Source organism: Agelaius tricolor, unplaced genomic scaffold (genome assembly GCF_023055355.1).
Source record: "Agelaius tricolor isolate 1412-34295 unplaced genomic scaffold, bAgeTri1.0.p SCAF_9, whole genome shotgun sequence".
NCBI classification, from domain to species: domain Eukaryota; kingdom Metazoa; phylum Chordata; class Aves; order Passeriformes; family Icteridae; genus Agelaius; species Agelaius tricolor.
This window is the reverse complement of record NW_027269269.1, coordinates 41,199,015-41,220,198: the sequence shown is the minus strand read 5'-3', so window position 1 is coordinate 41,220,198 and position 21,184 is coordinate 41,199,015. Positions and strand designations below refer to the sequence as shown.

The 21,184-nt window shown below is 38.8% G+C and overlaps 1 long non-coding RNA gene across 1 annotated transcript; it reads right to left on the bottom strand.

The window, feature by feature from the left end:
• Positions 1–318: 318 nt before the first annotated feature.
• On the bottom strand, positions 319–797 carry LOC139593218 (uncharacterized). Its single transcript, XR_011680218.1, has 3 exons — positions 664–797; positions 494–563; positions 319–373 (listed from the first exon to the last, which is right to left on the bottom strand). It is a non-coding gene; the product is annotated as an uncharacterized lncRNA (long non-coding RNA).
• Positions 798–21,184: the final 20,387 nt, after the last annotated feature.

Sequence of the window (21,184 nt, the reverse complement as noted above, 5' to 3'; positions counted from 1 at the left end):
ACATGGTAAAAAAAAATAAATATATGAAAAGAAACTGTGGCGTGTTAATATAAGTAGATATATGAATGAGAGAAAAAGTTCTAAAATCTGTAGGTGAATATGTGGAAGTTAAGCACTAACAGTGAACTTGAAAGGCATTTTTAACATGTAGATTGATTATGAATTGTGCATGTATAAATACATCTATAAAGACATGGAAATATATATCAGACACTCAGCTGGTGCTTAATGAAAAAGCCTGAGGCACTCACACAAATGCACACTCTTGCACACCCGCTCACACTCATGCACACCCGTGCACACTCATTCACACTCTTGCACATCCGCTCACACTCACGCACACTCTTGCACACCCGCTCACACTCGTGCACACCTCCTCACACTCTTGCACGCCTGCTCACATTCTTGCACACTCGTGCACACCTGCTCACACTCTTGCATACTCATGCACACCTGCGCACACCCACTCACACTCTTGCACACTCTTGCACACCCGCTCACGCTCTTGCACACCCACTCACACTCTTGCACACCTGCTCACACCCTTGCACACTCTTGCACATCTGCTCACAGTCTTGCACACTCTTGCACACCTGCTCACACTCGTGCACACCCGCTCACACTCATGCACACCCGCTCACAGTCTTGCACACCCGCTCACACTCATGCACACCCGCTCACACTCATGCACACTCGTGCACATCTGCTCACACTCTTGCACACTCTTGCACACCCGCTCACACTCGTGCACACCTCCTCACACTCTTGCACACTCTTGCACTCCTGCTCACACTCACCCACACTGCGCACACCCGTGCACACACTTGCACACCTGCGCACACCTGCTCACACTCATGCACACCTTGCACACCTTCTCACACTCTTGCACACTCGTGCACACCCACGCACACCCGCGCACACTCATGCACACTCTTGCACATCTGCGCACACTCGTGCACGCTCATGCACACCCGCTCACACTCATGCACACCCGCTCACACTCATGCACACCTGTGCACCCCCGTGCACACCTGCTCACAGTCTTGCACACTCTTGCACTCCTGCTCACACTCACGCACACCCGCACACACACTTGCACACCTGCGCACACTTGCTCACACTCATGCACACCTGCTCACACTCACGCCCACTCATACACACCGGCTCACAGTCACGCACACCCACTCACACTCTTGCACACACTTGCACTCCTGCTCACACTCATGCCCACCTTGCACACCTTCTCACACTCTTGCACACTCGTGCACACTCGTGCACACCCGCGCACACTCATTCACACCCACTCACACTCATGCACACTCTTGCACATCTGCGCACACTCGTGCACACTCATACACACCTGCTCACACTCATGCACACTCATACACACCTGCTCACACTCTTGCACTACTGCTCACACTCTTGCACATCTGGGCACACTCGTGCACACTCGTACACACCTGTGCACACTCTTTCCTGCATGTGTGATGGGTTTAAGGAGGTAAAATCCAAACCACACCTGTCCCACAATGCCCTGTATTGGTTACACTGTTTTCCGTCACTCTGCTACCTGTGCTCCTCATGGCTCGTGCATCTGGTCAGTGAGAATCTAATTGAGCTCAATATTATGCAGAAAATTGCACTCATGACAGAAATTAATTTCCATCCTTTATCTAATTATTTTGTGTTTTAGATTTGAAGGGTAAGGGAAATAGCATCTGACAGCAGACGTGCCCAAAAGCTTCACCAAAAAGGAAAAGTTCTGTAATGCCTGAGAAATGTTGAAATGCTGAGTGCCTTTATCACCCCAGAAAAGTGATAAGGTAGCAACATTGTGTCACTTGAAAATGGCTTGTCCTCAGATCCCTCTCAACTTAATTTTTCATTTAGTTGCTCGTACTTGACCAAGCCATGTTTTAATTTAAATAGCTCCTTTAAAAATTATTTAGGTTTTTTTTTTAGAATAGGAATTTCACTCATGATATCAAGAAAATTAAAATGTAGTTCCTGCCAGTTGCATTTCTCTTCTCCCTGTCTCTTTTGGCTTAGTTGTCTAAATCATGCTGCTTTTTTTCTTTTTTTTCCTGTTTTGTGCAAGATTAGAGAGCTTTATAGTTAATTGATTGCTACAGATTCCAGTAGCCTGAGAAAATATATATTTTAAATCTATTTTCATATATATGGTTCTGTACACATAACCATACATATACATACAAGTATGGATACATATGAACATGTAGGTGGACGTGGTGTGGGGTTTTTTGGTTGGTTGGTTTGGAGGTTTTGTTTTGGTCTTCACAGATGATTGAGTTACTTCCTAACCACAATTGAAACCCAAGTGAAAAATAATGAAATGTTATGCTAAATTTCAGTAGGTTCCTCACACAAGTCATGCCTGAAGTGATTGATAAAACTGAAGAGCAGACTCATCTTACTCTGCATACAAAGATTCATCTTACTCTGCATACATAACACAATGAATGCCATACTAATCAGGTTACTATAGCTTTCCTCAAGTTCATATATTTTTTGCTTCAAGACCTTGATATTCTTTGCAATCTCCACACAAAATATACTGGAGGAAAGACAAGCTGTAGGCCAGTGCTCCAGAGCATGCTAAGGGCATTGCTAGCACACTAGTCCTTGTTGTGAATTTATACCCTCATGATGGGCCATATTTATTGAGCCTTTGAGTTTGGTTTTTTTTTTTCCTCTTTCAGTCCATTTTCTTCCTTTATTCTTTTGGTCTTGTGAATGCTGATCCCCTTTGGCAGAGCATATATAGTCTGTACAGTGGAAGAGCTGTAAGGACATTTTTGTCCAATATATCAAACTGGCATGATGGTGAACTTTCTGTTTCTCTACCTGGCCACACAAACAGCCCAATCCATGCTGGCAGTACTGAGTAACACCAGCTGCTTTTGATAATCAAAGATGATTGAAGTCTCCCATTCACTTGATTCCATTCAGCCTTCCCAAAGACTTAAGCAAGCATTAGTCCAGACCCTCCTGGGTGTCAAAGAGGAATGCAGGGATGTGGATGTTCTGGCATTGCTCAGGCAGGGAAAATCCAGAGGCAGGAGCCTGGGCAGGCAGCAGGGACAGAGCTGTCATGATCACATTCCCCTAGACAAGGCTGCAGAACCTGTTCCAGCAGAGTGAGCAGCTGCTGCCACAGCAGCATCCACAAGCAGAACACTGAATCATCCAGATGATGCCAGTGATTACAGATGCATCTCCAGCAACTTGAGAGTCCCAGCCCATTTAAGATCATGTCTTAGCAAACTTCAGGATGTAAAGCACACTCTTAGATTTATCTACCTCAAAACCAGTGATTGCTGCCCTTAAGCATCCATATTTTTCAGACCAAAGTCCTTCCAGAGGCTTCTCTGTATTCCTCTTGCAGGGCTTATTCAGATAGGGCATGTTGATGCATTTCGGTGGTGGAAGGAAACTGACTTTGTTTTGGAGGATATAGTGGCATCAGACACAGATAGAAGAACACTTTGAGAATCATGTGTGATCACTGCAAGGTATCACAGTCAAATATGCAAATTGGAGAGACAAGCCGTATTCTTCCAAAGACTCTGGAACTTAGGTGTGTGTATATATATCTACTTTTATAAAAAAACATATGAGTGAAATATTTGGGCACTGTAACAAGCTCCCCAGAGAAGCAGTAAAAGCACCAAGTCTGAAAGAATTCAAGATGAATTTGGACAGTACTCTCAGGTCCTGTGCAGGGCCAGAAGCTGAATTCAGTGGTCCTTGTGGGTGCCTTCCAACTCAGCATATTCTGTGATCCTGTGACTGCCTGTAATAGCTCAGCTGTCTATCCTGCTTAAAATGCTTCATACCTTAACATAGTTATGATTCTTTTCTCCTTAAAATTTTTAATGACCTCTGAATGATTTTTGACACACCTTTAGTACAAGTAAGTAATTCAAGATACACATTAATCCTTTTGATATACTGCAAAAGGGGAAGTTGATTTTAAATGGATAAAATTATGAATTGAACCAGACTGTTTAATTGAAGGCAGCTTTGAGCTATTATTATTATTGTTGTTGTTGTTGTTGTTGTTGTTGTTGTTGTTGTTGTTGTTGTTGTTGTGAGTCTTTGCTCCTAATGGTGATAGAGCCAGATGTGGGACCAAAATGTGTAAATGATCAAGTAATTCAGGAAACTGAAATCCTGTGTGGAAATGTGACACCTACCATTGTGTATAAAGTTACTCTCAGGTTCCATGGGTGCAAACAAGGAACCCATCTGCAAACAATTTGTATGCCCTTGGGCAGGGACGATTAAGAGATGAGTTGTTTTGGCTGCAGTCTAACCTTTCCTTGCAGAAATCATATGCTTTAAACACAATCTGATAATGTTACCTCTAAAAATCAAAATTGATGAAATAATATTTATGTGGACAGTGGGAAAATAAGCATTCAAACTAATGTATTTTTCATGGCCCTATGTATTCAGTGTAGTTGAAGAGAAAAACTCTTCTGTTACTGCAGAGGCAGCAAGAACAATATTTCATTCAGCTCTTGGTGTACTTGAAATATTTCTAGAATCTCTGCTAATTTCTTAACAGTCTGCTCAGCAGGAATTATTTTTGCTGATGCTGTATGCCATTTTGATGGTTTATGGAGTCACTGAACTTAATCCAAAATTCATTTCCACAATTTTTAATTCTTTTTTTTGCAGAACACAAAGTACTGGTCCCACCAACCTTATCTACACCTTCTGTCCCTTTCCTAATGTAAAATGAGAAGAAATCCCTCACAGATACTTTGATTCTATGTGTCATATTGCTGAACATGAAAATAAAACATAATTAAAAACTATTTGAAACTGAAAAGTCAGCATTTACTAGAGCCAACACAGGCATCTATTGCACTGGCACACCTATAGAAAACATTCATCATAACTTAGAATATCTATTAGAGTGTAATCACTGGAGTATTTGTATCTCTGACCAGGTTTACTTCAGTGGACACCTGTTTGACAGCAGGTGAGGCTGCCTGTGGTAGAGAAGCTGTATACTCATCCAGTGCTTTCAGGATTTGGACTCACATGGTGAACAAAATCATTATCTGCCAATGTTTCTATAGCCATCCATCACTGTCCCAGACTATTTCTGCTTGCCATGCTAAGCTTCAACTCCCCGCAGCTGTGAAGTGAAAATCCTCCTCGGGAAAGACCAGAAATTTCCCATTGAATAGTGCAGAGTCCAGTTTAATTCATTAGGAAAGTACTACAAATGTTATTTCTTCACTATTAGTTGCACATTGAAAAGCTTTTTATCCAGCACACATGTACCTTCTAGCAAATATCTCTCTCATCCTATAATATTGTTGGAATGTTTTAGAGGTCACATGGAGACTGCTTGCATAGAGCTCAATTAATGTAGATCTCAGTGGAAAATTTTGCCAATTACTTTAACACTTACTTAGGTGCATGTTTTATTATTCAATATTCAAAGTTATTTTTTGAGACAATGCTGTATTTAGAAAGAAGTGAGTCATTGGTACTCTAAAGATACCAACAGGGTGTTCATTGGAAAAGAGGATGAAAGAATTTGATTAAGATGTAGCAATTTAATTAGAAAATTACTCCAAGAGCACAAATAGAACTGTTTTAAAATCCCCTTCTCATTCACAGTCCATTGGGATTGATAACATCTTCTAAAAAAAGGCATAGAATGCTCTAGAAAGTGTCTCTAGATCTGCCTGTTTACATATAACCTGTATCAGTGAATGACTGCGGGCTGGTTTTCCATGTCTGAGTACATTTTCTCATTGAATTAGTGAAGACATGTCAGTAGATTTACAAAATATGTCTGTTTTACTGTAGTTCAGTGCTCCTGATCTGAATTCTTCTCTCTGCCACTATGCTGTTGCCAATATAGAATAATATGAGAATATTTCATCTTTGAGCATTCAGATCCAAGTACCCTTAGTTAATAAGTATAAATGAATGCAGCTATTACCTTAGCCCATAATCTTTTGGCAATGCAGATCAGTGCCAGGGCTCTGGATGTGCAGTGCTGTCACATTTCAGGATTCCAGTGCTTTCAGTCTTTGAGAAAATGCATTGCCTACACAGTCCCTATTGGTGTCTTTTGTTCAGTTGCAAGATATTTTTTAGCAATAGGGAGGAGGCTGTAGCTTGAATATTCCCTGTGCAAGACTCTCCATGGAATACTGACTATAGGAGGGGAAATTTACTTTGCTAAACTACATTCGTCTTCTGAACACAGCCTTTCTGCCCTCTGTCCTTCATCAGATCACAACACGTGACCCAAACTGAATGAAGTGATTGCAAAATATCATTTTTTTCTTGCACAAGTGATGAATGCTTACCAAGGCACTACTCTCTGTTTTCAGCAGGGTTGTAAGAGTAACAGGCCCCCTAAGAGCCATGAGCTGAAATGTCTCAATCCCTTTAAGACTGTCTTTCCATTTAAGAGCACCTGAGAGTCCCGGTCAAAGTATATTAGCAACTTGATTAAATTCCTCTCCGTTTCTCTCAGACAATGCCCTTAACGGCTCCTGTTGGTTTACTGTATTAAGGGCTCATCAGAGTTATGGCTCCTGGCTCAGTATTAATCACCCCTGGAGGGCTCTCGTGGGGTTTGCCGGCGACGCCAGCGCGCTTTGCTGACGCGGTTTGTGCACAAGGTCACGGTCACCTTCATCGCGTTGGCACTCACAGCACGGCAGCCCCACCCCAAGATTCTTGAAGTGCCAGGGATGTGAGAGGACTGATTTGGTAAGGTCACTGTTACCTTCATTGCATTGGCACTCACAGCACGGCAGCCCCACCCCAAGATTCTTGAAGTGCCAAGGATGTGAGAGGACTGATTTGGTACACGAGAACTGTCTCATTTTAAGACAGGTACATCTCTTTAAGACACCTTCAAAGATCTGTTACACTGTTAAAATAGTGAAATTATTGGATACATTTTATTTTTTTTTATTTCATTAATATTTAAATTGATCATTATATCCACTGATACGTTGCTAAGGAAAAAAAGTGAATGTGCTTACCTGTTTGATATTCACACCAGTGAGAAATTGGTTATCAGTCAGGTTAGATATGCATAAATTCTATTTACTTACATTTAGGCTGGCTGGACCTTTAGCTGCAGCAATACAAAATGAATGTGAAAGCAGACCCATTAGTTATAATCATAAATTAAACAGGTGCACATAAATAAACATACTTGATATACTATCCCTGATGAGAGAGTGGATGTACTTCTACATTTTATGGAACATATATTTCTTTTTGATAAGCATTATTTTCAATTCCTGATTTGGGCTGTAAATGTATCTATATTATTCAAAATATTCTTCCCATGCAAGTCTTCAGAAAATATGTAAGGTGATCAAGTTTATAGTTGCTGTATTTCTTGGAAAATGGTTTGGTCGTGCACTTTTGGTTTTTCAAAACAAGTGTTTTCCCCCTATCTTTTCCAGAGTTTCCTTTGTTGCTTATCTTTTTGCTGTCATATAATTGTATTTAATGCTTAATCGTTTGATATAAGCCAAAGTGATTTTTTAAATGAGCTGTAGCACTATTGCACATTGTTTTGTGCTTTAGGATGGTAGGTCATTTTTTATTTATTATTTGCTTTCATAATAAAAGATTCAGAAGAGATGTTTATCAGGACAATTAGTGACCCTGGGGTTCTTTTGGCTAGGAAAGCAAGCCAAAACAGGATTATAACAGCCCAGCATGGCTTCAATCAGCTGTGGGCTCAGAGAACATGCTCCTTTGCCAGGAACATCTGGCTTTTGAAAAGCTGGTAAAAAGTTTGGGATTGCTGTAACAAAACTCAGAAATTAATTACAAACCCAGGAGTAACTTCAATAGTTTCTTTTGAAGTGGAAGCAGTTTCATTTTCCTTAGGGATGAAGAGAAGCACTTGCCAGTAAAGCTGGCCTAAACAAATTATTCAATAGATACACACTGCTGCAGCTCAGAAAAAATTGATTCCACACCCTTGTCCATTAGTCTACTTCATAATATTAACACAAAAGGCACAAAAAGCCTGGTAAATACAGGTAAACATAGTTCTACAAACACCAGGAGTTTTGGTTTTAATCTCAATTTACTAAATATGTTGGCATCTTTACAGTACAATCATGAAGCAAAGAAAGAGACTTTTTAAAATATTTCTGTTCTAGAAAGAATTGAATCCTGTTCTGTAAGTGCAATAATTACATAAGAGAAGCAGTCATGAAAGGAAGATCTTTTTTTTTTTTTTTAATTCTCTTGGGAGACTCAGCTGGCAGTTTAAATAGATGTCTAATTTCAAAGTTATGATTAGTTTCATAGAGGGTTTATTCATATGGTTTAGTTCTGTATGTACTGAAGAAATTTGCTGAATCAAGGTCAATATCCTGTGCATATAAGAACATCCATACTGATTTTGTCTGTGGCACGGACATTATTACCTGCACATTATAGGGAAGACATCTTTTGAATTACTCCACAGTGCATTATGTCACCACTGAAATTTAATACATTTGTGGTTTACATTCAAATAACCTACATTTTCAGACCATTTTCAAGTGCAGAACAGGCTTCTTGGTAAAAAAAAAAAAAAACACAAACAGACTTAATAAATCATCTGTGCATACAAATGAGTGATTCTGCAGTGCAAAGATGTGTGGGAAGTAGCAGTAAAAGCACCATCAAGTCCTCAGCACAAGGGAAAACTGTTCTTTCCTCTGTGGCTGTGGAGGTTTGTTCCTGCTGGAAGCTCTATCCTTCTCCCATGCACCATGCAGTTATTTGACAACTGTTAGAAAGCTGGCTGGAGTCAGGTCTTCCATGTGCAGCTGGAATGCTACAATTTTGGTTTTCAGAAGGCTGTTAGGTCACAGTGTGTGACCATGGTCACAAGGGTTTTCAGGATGAAGAAGAGATGAGAATGTTGACTCCATGATCAGAAGGCTTGATTTATTATTTTATGATATATGTTACATTAAGACTATACTAAAAAGAAATAGAAAGGAAAAGGTTTCTTGAGAAGCTAGCTAAGCTAAGAATAGAAAAGAATGAATAACAAAGATCTGTGTCTCAGACAGAGCAAGAGCCAGCTCTGCCATGAGTGGTCAGGAAATCCAAACACCCACAGGAGACCAATCACGGGTCTACCTGTTGCATTCCACAGCAGCAGATAACCATTGTTTACTTTGGTTGCTGAAACTGCAGCTTCTCACAAGGAAAAATCCTAAGAAAGGATTTTTCATGAAAGATGTCTGCAACAACAGTGCCAGACCTGGGCATGGGAGGGAGCACAAACAACACGAGGAAGACCAAAGTATAATTAAACACATCATTGCTTGAAAGTTGAGATTCCAACTCCTGCTTGTGCAGGGGTAGGATCTCAAAGACCTGAGTGAAATATATAATCAATTAGCTTGTGTATCAGCAGTAGCTTGTGTGTTTGGATCTGAATTTTGTTTGTCGTGTTTGTGCTTTATAAGCATGTTCACATATTAGGTGTTAGCTGTTTGCAGAAATCAAGTGCATCTTGCAGTTGGGTGAATGTTTAACTCTGTTAGTTTTTTTCTCTAAATAATAAAAGTATTAAGAAGAATTATTTAGTACCCAGAGGTATTTTCCATGCTGGTTTTTTGCTTGTTTCTTTGCTTACCCTCTTTTCCATGTACAACATTATTATTTGAGGTTTTTATTTCCCCACAGACTCACAGAATGAAAGTCAGTAAGCTCCCTCCTTGCTGGAAATCTGTATATCCTTAATTTGCATTACAGTGAAAAGGGTTTGTGGCATTTCAGTAGGAAAAGACTTTATAAAATATTAACATTTGGAGAGATTTGAAGAATTACAAATCAACCTCTAATTAACTCTCATAAGAAATACTATATTCTGTGATGGGCGCAACTCAAAGTTTCTTAATGACACATTCCAAACATAATTGTTATCATTCACTGTTTTCATCCCATTACCTTTTTTCTGGTTTTCATTTCTCCTCTGATCATCCAAGTTGACTGACCAAAGTCTCAGTTCAGCACAGCACTGGATTATCTCTATACCCAGTTGCACTTCAGCTCAAGCTAATAGCCCCAGGTTTAGGACCCTTCAGAAATATGCAATAATTTCCTAATCCCGATGGAATGAATGGCTCAATGTCCTTAACATAACCCTGATCTGACCAGGTTTAGAGTTTGAAGTACTGACCTGGACCATCAAAAGCCCATGGTACAGTAGAATTTTTGAGAGACTTTGATAATAAAACCAGCAATGCAGAAAAAATAATACAAAAAAGCCCAAAGAAGCAAAACCCCCAGTAAAGTATAAAACATGTGGGGATTTTCCAAGACAGCGAAATAGTGAAATAATGATCTTTTTTTAAGGTAATAGTACCCATTTTAATAATTGAGGGACTGTTTGCTATTTCATCTTAGCAGCACTTACCCGTGTCTCAAACATATATTGGAACCTAAGTTACATAATAAGAAGACATGTAGTATATAATAAGAACAATAATAATAATAGTAATAATAATAATAATGATATAGGATTTATACACAATAGAACAATAGAACAGGTAGTGAGATTTAATAGCAATATAACATGGAATAAACCAATGCTTTCCAGGCTTTCTCCCTTGACACTGGCACTCCCCCTGTTCTAGCTCAGATTTTGAATCTCTGGAGAGGAAAGAATTATTCCTCCTAGCCTATACTCTTGATTGTTGGGGGAAATGACTGATGATAGCACTATAGAGTGGAATCATGTATAAATTGAGTAACTGCAGTACAAGCTGCCACACAGAGTACCAGCCTGTGGTTGTGAACTCTCCTGCTGTATTGCAGCCATTTAATGGTGCAATACACACCATTTGAGTGATGAGAACAGTGTGTTATTTGATGCACATGCACTGACACAGGGCCTTTTTCTACTTAAGGCAATATTAGAGGGATGTTCCTGTGGTTAGTGGCAAAGGGCATCTTGAATGGGAGATATATCCAACTCCAAAAATACCCACTGGAAAAAATATCCTACCTCTGAGCATGCAAGCTCTTGGCAGTTTGGTGATGTTGAGTTAAAGTGTTGAAGGTTTTCCATGGGGACACTGCAGGGATCCCAGGAGCAGAGTAAGGAGAGCAGCCTTTGGTGGCTCTTCTCCAAGAGTCCAGGGACATGAGGATCTACAACTAAAAGTCCCATACTGGGCACTCCCAAGGGGTGCTGAACATCCTTGGTTGCACCCTTGGGTTAGCAGATAATCCACAGCACCCAAACAGCCCCTGTTTAAAGAGAGAAACCCTGTCTGACTCAAATTTCTTGACATTTCTTTAAAAAAATATATAAAATTGCTTCTTCAGGTCCTGTGTTGAAAGTGACAGATGTCACAATGGAAGGACTGCTGATCTGAGATTGCAGTGCAGGCCATTTAAATAGGCTGAATTCTATAGTACTTCTACTCTTCCTTGTGAACCCTTTTTTTCTGTGCTTATTCAGGTATGCACTGAATCCTATGGCTGGACTTAAGAGGTCAAGAAGATTTACAGACAATCCAGAATAAGACTGCAAAATTTCACCACCTATTTACACAACTTTCTGCTAAGTTGTATTTTGTCTCAGAGACTGGGGAGTAGGTTACTATTTTGTTTGTTTTCTGTGATACGACAACATTGCAAAGCTCTGCTTCCAGCAGGTGATTGGCCTCCAATTCCAGGAGGTTTCCAGGGGGATATTTTCTATTTGTGTTTACATTTATTGAACCTGTGCTTTCAAAATCATTTTTTCACTGGAGTATTTCCTGCCACTGGTAGCATTTCTTCCTTTGTAATGACATACTTGGACAACGGAGCCCAAAGGGACATGTACAGCTAAAAAGTAATTTTCAGAGAGAGAATAGAAAGCAAACAGTAACTCGCTAAAGCAAATCTTGATTTATATATTACTTGAACTACTACTGAAATCAAAAGGGGAAAAAGCATGTTTTAGGTCTTCCCTCTTCTTATTAAATTACTTGAAGGTCTGTGTATGTGATCAGCCCAGAGTCTTGCTAGCAAATGAAAAAACCACCTTCTATTGAGTATCTTTCTGAAGATAAATTCTTTCTTTCTTTCCTTCTTGAAATGGAGCATTTTGAAAGAGCTGTACTAAACACACAGAAAACACTGGCATGTGATTATGAATCATTTAGTAAGTTGTGTGTGCTGGCTTGTTTTGCCTTCTAACACCCACCATCAATCAGGTGCAGCTTCACTGCAGTAAAAACGAGCCAGAAAAATGAGGGCATGCAACATGCAAATGTGAGGAGATGAACCCACAGCAGCTGAGTATCTAGTGAGTGAAGAAATCCAAGTATGATTTATATGCAGAACAAACAGAAGAAAGCAAGATGGAATAGTTGTACCAATCAAGGGAACTGCAGACCTCTCTCAGAAACTTTTTCAACCCCATTCATTTCTTCAGAGGTAAAAATATTTGCTGCTCTATAGGGCCGGAGTGACAAACTTTATTATGCATGGGCACACTATTCTTTCTGAACTTGGAGATCAGGTAGTACCACACACACTTAATTTCTGCCAAATTAAACCCCATTCTCCTACAGAGATTTAGTCCACATAGTCTAGACATGGTACTTTTCCTAGTATTTTTTGAGTTGGCAGGGAAAAAAGAAAACTGTTAGACCAGATAACTGACTGTAAGCTTATAACTGATATATTAATCTAGAAGTTTTAGTGGTGTGGCCTATATTGTTCTGAATGGTCTGTTGAACTGTAGCTTGAAAACAAGACTGAGGGAGGAAAAAAAAGCCTGAAAAAAGAAACATGGTTTCATAAAGGAAATGATGGTCATACTTAAACACCAAGATAACAATGGAATTTCTATACTAAGAAACTATGGAAATAAATTTAGCAGTTTTTTAATAAGAAATGAGCTGTCATATTTTTCTGTCATGTGTGTATTTTGAATACACACATGATATGAAAAATGCTTTAGCAGCCTTCTCTTATAGAACCTAGGACAGAGCCTCTGAAAAAATAATTTCTTAATTTAGTTAGAAACAATAGGCACATAAACATTGTCTCCATGGATCTGGGACTACAGTTCAAAAAATAGCTCCACCACAGACAATTTAATCTGTGGAACTGCTGGGTCTTTTTATCTTGACCTTTCCTCACCTTCCAAAGCTATCACTGAAGTCTTCTTTTTGTTTTAAGTAACATAAATGTAAATTGCTGGAGTTTTTTCATAAGCACCATTATACATAGAAGCAGGCCCATTGTGTCCCATGTAACCTCGCTATCTGGGTGTGCCACACCTGAAAAATTCACACATTATCGTGGCTGTGTGCTCCAGTGTAGGCACAAAATTTACCTTTCCTCATGAGCTGAAAGCTGATCAAAACATAAAGCTTTCCAAGACAGGGAAATGGAACTGGGAGCTCTGAGCAGTGGGTGATGTATCCATTTACTCAAGACACAAACACCAGTATTTCACTTGAAAGCATTTTAGCAGGAACAGTCAAAACACAAGTGACCCAAGCCAATATTTATCTTTCCAGGTATCAATGAGCTCTTAAGTCATTTTCCCTGGCTACAGTTTTAAAACACTCCAAGTGGTCCTCAGATTTCTTCTTTGGCTTTAATCTTACTGGGCTCTTTTGTTACCCTGGCTGCAAGTTTGGTTTTCTACTCAGACCTCTGCTCAACACTCCGTGCTCTTAATTGTCCATAAAAGTTAAATAAACTCCATGTCTCTCACTTCCACATTAATTTAGCACATTGCTTTTGGATTTTCTTTCAGTTATTCCAAGCTTGACGTATCCTCATAATTAGCACTACTCTGTCAAGGGATAGTAGCAATAAAATATCCACTTGTCTCTAGATGGATGAAGTCCTCAGGATTCTATTTTCAGAGACAGAAAAGAAGAGATGAAAGTGAAAACAGCAAGGCACAGGCAACCCCTGACCTGAGGAGTGGCACAAACCCCCAGTGCCGCGTGACGCAATGGGGGACCGAGCGGTGACAGCTTCCACCCTGCACACCTGGGAAATGCAGCATGGAGAGACATACCAGAACTGTGCAGGGCAAGCAGCCAGCACAAACACAGCAAATCTGACACGTCCTGGTCGTGGATTGACTCTACAAATAATCCTGTGTGGAGCTCAAGGGGCTCCATCACACGCAGAGCAGCTCCGCGCAAGGCGCGCACGGCGGGGTGGGAGCGCTCTGGCACGACATCTCTGTGCACACACTGGGCACTTAAACTCTGCCATCTGTGCAGGACAGAAGGGCCCTGAGCAGCCTGACAGGCTTTCTGAACATCTGGAAATTTTGGACTAAAGGGCTGAAGTGTTATGTTAATAGCTAAGAACTACAGGACTCTCAGTCTTTGCCCAGATCTGCAAAATTCTGTGCCTCCACACAGGCTCAAAATGCTCTTTTTATAAATGATTCCTGAACTGTGAGTTTGATTGGTTTAGTTTTATTGTTTTTATTGTTTGTTTGTTTCTTTTGTTTTCTTTTTTGTTTTTTGGTTTGGTTTTTTTTGCTTGTAAATGACTAGAATTAGGAGAGGTTTTTGACAGCTTAAAAGCATTTCAAAAGTCACGTCACTTCAAAATCCATGCTTGTTTTATAATTTATGAGGCATTACATCTCTTTATTTCCTGATAGGATTCATGAAGAGACCAAATCCTCTGACTAAATAAATTAATTCTTCAGTTGTAGCTAAAAATATTCTTTTTTTTTTTTCAGGGATAACCTGACCTTAGAAATTCCTTGCAAGATTCCTGAGAAAATAAGGATCTGTATTCCTCAGCAGAAACTTTTCAAGGCTATTTGTTCTTTTTACTTAACATCCTCCGAATCTACAGAATTATGGCAGGTTTTGTTGATATTTTCTTGTGTCCTTAGTCCTTATCTAAATACTTTTAAGAAATTCATCCAGTGATTTCAAATCTTATTTTGTATGATGTTGAGGGAGCACCTATTTAGTAATGATAGGCTCAAGTATCTCAGGTCTGTAATGTGCCCTTTGACAGCACAAAATTTTCTGTCTGCATCTTGGGGAACATGGAAAATTTGTGCAATAGAGAAAGAAGCTCAGGATAGAGGGATGAATGCCTCTAAATACCAGGTAGTAATGGGACAGCCTGACCTTGGATGCAATAGCTTCAGCCCACATTTTTTTGACTTCTATGAATTGTTTATAATAAGAATTCACTTGCGTATAAGGAGTCAACAACTCAACAACACCATTCAAATTGCCCATGAAATCTTGAATAAAAAGTGATCTGCAAATTCTAGGTGTTCAATTTATGAGGCTATTCCAGTTTTTAAAAATGAATTTTTTACATTTGCATTATGAAAGTTGTTTATTTTTTATTTCCAAATATGTTTTCTCGGATGATTCTACAGTCAGGAATATAAAGAATGGAATTGAAAGCACCTTTTTGAGCAGCACTTTCTGGAATTTAATAGATCAGTTACAGATCTTAACTTTCTAAAGGTAGTTCATGTCAGGCCTTTCAGAGACTAGAATAAAATCTTCTTTTCTATTGAAAGTTTCTCTGAATTTTGGGGTTTTTTTAAGGATTATAAATATAGAATTTCATTGAAAGTGTATTTATCTCTGTTATCAATTCCAGCTAGATACTTGAATTAAACAGTGCTAGATGAAGATCTGACAGTTTATTTAAATTACATGTTGCAGATTTTTTCCCTAGTGACTCCAAAACTGATATTTTATTCATATCTTACCTGAGAGTAGGCTCAGAAACTGCAATGCTAAACCTAAAGGACAAGGTCTTTTCCATTGGTTTCAGCAATAGTCCACCCTGCATATGGGAATATATGAGTAAAATCTGTCTGTTATCCACTTATTGGCTAAACAGTAATGAAGGAAATTAGTAAAGAAACAAGATTATTTTTTTTCACTTTTTCATTTACATGGAATTATGTATAAGCTGTCACTCTGAGGAAAGTGGAATAACAGAAATTGGTCCATGTGGAGTAGCTGCTCTTTGAGGTTCGTTTCAAATTCTCAGTCCAAAAAACATCCCTAAATTCAGTTAAAATCTGGCAGAACACACTGATTTGCCAGCAGTGCTGTGCAGTCTCTGCTCACTGGTTTCATATCCAGCGATGAGCCACAAAAGTTGCCTGGATTTTCATGTGGAAAAATTGGCTTGAACTTCTCTCCTGAGATCTTGCTGGCAGCCAAGTGGATGCAGCTTCCCTACCTCCAGCCAGCTGGCCCACCTGGCAGTTATGTGCGAAGATGTTCCCAGGGATTTGCTGGAAATGCTTGTTAGAAATTTACCCTCCAAATGAGGAGGGGACGATGGTCGCGTATGTATTTTTTTTTAATAGCACATATTGGATGGTCTCTGCTGGAGAGGATGTTTCCCAAGGTCAGAAATCCAATTTGCCATGTGTATTCAAAAATATAAGAAACTCTGAGACTTGTCAGTGATAAGGAGGTTTTTATAGCACAGAGTACCTGGAGCCTTTAAAGAAATAAGTGCCATTACCAGAAATAGATGTAAGACCAAAACTTATTACCAATGAGCTGGAGGCAAGAGGGATGAATGTCTAACATTTCTCTGGACTTGAATATGACAATAAATATGTTTGATTATGAAGCAGTGGAATAATACTTAAATTTTTGCCTGAAAAATAGAATTCAGTGAAGTTGATTTTTCTGTGGGGAAAAACAGGCTACTCACAGATTGTAAATTACATAATTATCTCTCAGATAATTGGTCTGTTAACAGAGAAACAAAACAAAAGAAAACAGAAAAATAGGCACTTAAAAGATTTCTCTCTATAAACAGATTCATTTAAACTCAGCTGAGACAGATAAAGAGTCACTGAATCCCTGAAATGTATTTAATCAATTTTCTATCTCTTGCTGGCTGTCATAAAGAGACATGACTTGAAGGTAGTTCCTAAAGGTAGTTCATGTCCGGCCTTTCAGAGACTAGAATAAAATCTTTTTTATCCATATATTTCAACATTCTCAGGCACATAGCTATATCATTAAAAGCATTTGATTAATTTGCTTAAGATAAAATTCTTCTTGATTGTTGTAGAAAAGAAAGATCCTGATATACTAATGAGATTTGCATTTATATGCTAGGCACAATTTTTTTTTACCAGGCTCATTTATTTCTTTGCATCTAACTATTTATTTTACATTCTTTCTCATGCACACAGTACTTTGGATTGCAAAACCATGGAAGGTAAAGGATGTGGCAGTATTGTTCCAGTACTGGCAACATGGCTTGTCTTTTATTTATTTGCCTTGTTTTGTTTATAAAAGTTCATATCAGTAAGAACTTTGTCTCTCAGTACAGGAAGAAGGTTAAGGTTAACATCATTTAACATGACTTAAGGTTAACATCATTTACAATTTTGAAATTTCCCACCACAGAACACATCAGATATTTAAAATGGAAATTAAGCAATGTATACTACAAACTATATCTAAATTCAATGCATACTCATAAATACATTAGAAGAAAAAAGTTATTTGGTTCAAATATTTAAATATTTGTGCAAGATCTGAGATCTGGACCTTTTTTTTCCTTCTAAGTGTGCACAAACTAGTCATATAATAGCCTTGAAATTTTGCCATATCTTGAACAGCTTTTTATCATTTCAAAGTTCTCCCTAAAATGACAAGAAGCAGAGCAGTAAAAAATTATTACCAGTATGATGATACTGATTTTCAGTAGAGAGCCTAAACTCTGTTCAAAAGGATAAAATAATATTACATTTAAACAAACATGCTGTATGATATTTCTTGCACATAATGGCAGACAAGAGGAGGGTTTTTTTTTTTTTTTTTTTTTTTGTTCTGTTTGGACTTTTTAGGGTTTTATTGCAATTACTGGTCTCTATTTCCATTTCTTAAAGTATGGGAACGTGAACAGCACTCTTAGTGCTTATAAATAAAATTTGGGTATGTCTTGAGCCTGATTTTCTCTGTTCCACCTGAACTGGTAGGTCTGTAGACCTAACACATCAAGGAGGTGAAATTACTATTGTAATGAGAAAATGGTATGGTAGCAGAGCACATAGTAATTCTACATTTTCCTCAAAATTCTTTGCTTTTCTAGCAAAACACTTTGCCAAATTTGTAGGTGTCCCAATGTTTTTAATGTAAAAAACATTTCAATGTCTTGTGGACCAGGAGCTAATTTATACCGTATTAGAGAAAGTGTAATTAGGATGTTAAACTTCAATGAAAAAACAAAAGTCAAAAACACATTTAAAAAATTACTAAGAAAATTAAATGGATTAACATGTTTTTGAAAAACATGAGTTAACTTTTCACCATGAAGACTTTCCTGAAGTTTTTACTCACCCATTCTTTGGACTCCTCTCAGACTAATGTGAAGGATTTCTACTAAATGATTTTGATCTTTAAGCTGAAGCAAAGGATATCGTGGACATTTTCCATACAACAAACAGAATCTATGGTATGGCCTAAAATGGGAAACCATAAAGATTAAATGTGTAGTTTAATCTATAAGATTATGTTAGCATTCACAAGTAATGTTTGCATGTGATGGAAAATATGAGATAATTAGAACTATCTGTTTAGCAAACATAGTCCCATGGAGCTAAAATCAATAAGCCAGTGAAATTCCCCTCCCTGTTTGTTGCATAGATGTTTGCCTATATGTGCATGAAAACACATGAAAATATTCTTTCTAAACATTTGTGATTAAAATGTGTATTGTTATTAATTATTTTTAATATTGATTTGGTGGGGTTTTTTTTCCAAGTGCTAGCTTTGTAGGTGTGGAAATGATTCAGAATAGTTCTACTCATAAAAGTCATCAAGTTGATTTGGCTTCAGAGCACTTAGATGGATTTGATAAGCAATTGTGTATGACAGTTCTCCTGAAAAGATTTTCAAAATGGAACAAGAATGCATTGACTTAGAATAAAGCAGCTCATAACCCAATTAAAATAAATAGCATTTTGAAATAATAAAGTACTGGTATTAAAAAAAGGAATGTGGGAAAAGACAGGGACCACAATTCACAATTTTGTCTTGGAAAATGGCGTGTTAAACTCTGCCAGACCTAACCTTCCAGGTATAAATTCAGCTAACTCCACAGGCAGTAATGGAACTGTTCCAGTCTGTCACAGCTAAAGAGCTATCTCTAAATCTTTTTAAGCAAATTTTCCTCTTTAAAACTTGTGCTGTCTAAGCACTTTCAAATACAGCTATCTAAGTGAAGAAATTTCTCAAATACAAAAAGTTTTAATCAGGACAGCTCAAATTAATTGCTCAGATAAATTCAAGACTTTGCTTTATTGCAGATGGTTTTCTGACTCAGAACCATTTGTACATTATGTGAAAAACTCTGTGCACAGTGCTTTGGTGACATTTTGGGTTTTGTTTGCCATCAGCAGCCAGTTCTCCAAAACACTGCAGATACTGTCCTCCCCCTTGTTATACACAGGAGCCCAAAGCATAAATCTTGTGCTTTTCACCTAGAACTGGACTCTGACAAATTAATTCCAGGGCATCTTGCTCCAGCAGCTTGGGGAGAACATCCATCAGTCTGCTCCACTAGAGATTACCATGCTGGTGGCAAAACTGGTGGGAGAGACCTTCTGCCCACAGCTCACCTGCTTCTGTGAGTGGGCTGTGAACCTCCTGTAATTTATTGTATAATAATGCCCTGAAACCCAGTATAAGTAAGTTACAATAAATTATGATGCACACAGTGAGCCACTTGTCATAACTGCAAACTACATAAAGGGGGAAAAATGGGGCTAGGAGGATGAAGGACCCTTTAAATCCAGTGTTTGAAGGGACTTAACACAAAATGGAAGGAGACACTGTTTTGTGAATGACTTGAGAGCATAAACAGCAGAGGAAAGGAGGATTTATGAAAATACATAAAATTTAAAGTCAAAGTCTATGGAGGCTGTGGAATAGCCATAAAAAAAAAGGGAAATTATAAAAGTTACTGCATCTGATGTTTTAAAATTAGATTTTAGAAGAAAATAGGGAAGGAAGAAGAGGGAAAGTGCTGAAAGGAGCAGTCTGATTCCTTCATCCTGGGGCTGGCTGAGCTTCATTTATGCATCTTAACAGCAGTCACCTAGGCTGATCTAAATTACATTGGTAGCAACAGCTCCCCAAAGACAAGAGTTATGCTCCCTGTGTTGCAAGGCTGACAAGAGGAGGAACAAAAGGTTTTGAAATGAATGTTAAGTTCACCTAATTTAATTCAAATAGATTGGCCATTTGAGAAATGTTCTGCTCTCTCAAGGAGACTGGAAGTACTGGAACAAATTTCTGCTTTAATGCTGCTGCCCTCGGTAGAGTTGTATCAAGTTTAAATTTAGGCTGCACCAGAGAGAGGGAAAGGCAGAGTTCTTGTATTTTTCTCTGTGGAGCATCAGTGCTGAGTTTATTCAGGGATTTATCTGGAAAAGGTTATTTCATACATTCCTATTTATGTGAAAATATTTTATAATCTCTCTTTTTTTTTAAATCATTTCCAATCTGTTTTCCTGAAGAATTACCTCAGGATGTTTTATCAGAGTCTGGGAAGGGTTACAGTAATCCAAAGCAAAAAAAATGAACAGTTCTGTTTGCATGCCTGTAACTTCTCAGAGAGCCACCCCTGCTCTGCAGCAGCTTTGTAGCATGTGCAGTGTGGGTGTATCTTTCCATTTGCTATAGGTTCAGAGGAAATAGAGGTGAGTTATCATGTTTCACTGCTAGAACAACTTGTAGAAGAAAGAAAATATAAATGTTGTGGGAAGAAAGAGAATACAATTTGGCATATTTAAATATTCAAAATATGCACTACAGACAGCAGGGCAGGGAGGGGATTCTGCCCCTCTGCCCCCTCTGCTGAGACCCCACCTGCAGGGCTGCATCAGGTCTGGGCTCCCAGCACAGCAAGGACAGGGACCTGCTGGAGCCAGGCCAGAGCAGGCACCAAGGGGATCACAGGGATGGAGCAGCTCTCCTATAGAAAAAGGCTGAGAAAAATAAGTTGTTTATCCTGGAAAAGAGATGGCCTTAGGATGACCTAATTGCAAAGTTCCAGTACCTGAAGGGGGCTCACAAGAGAGATGGAGAGAGACTATGAGAGCCTGGAGTGACAGGACAAGGGGGAATGGCTTCAGACTGAGAGTAGG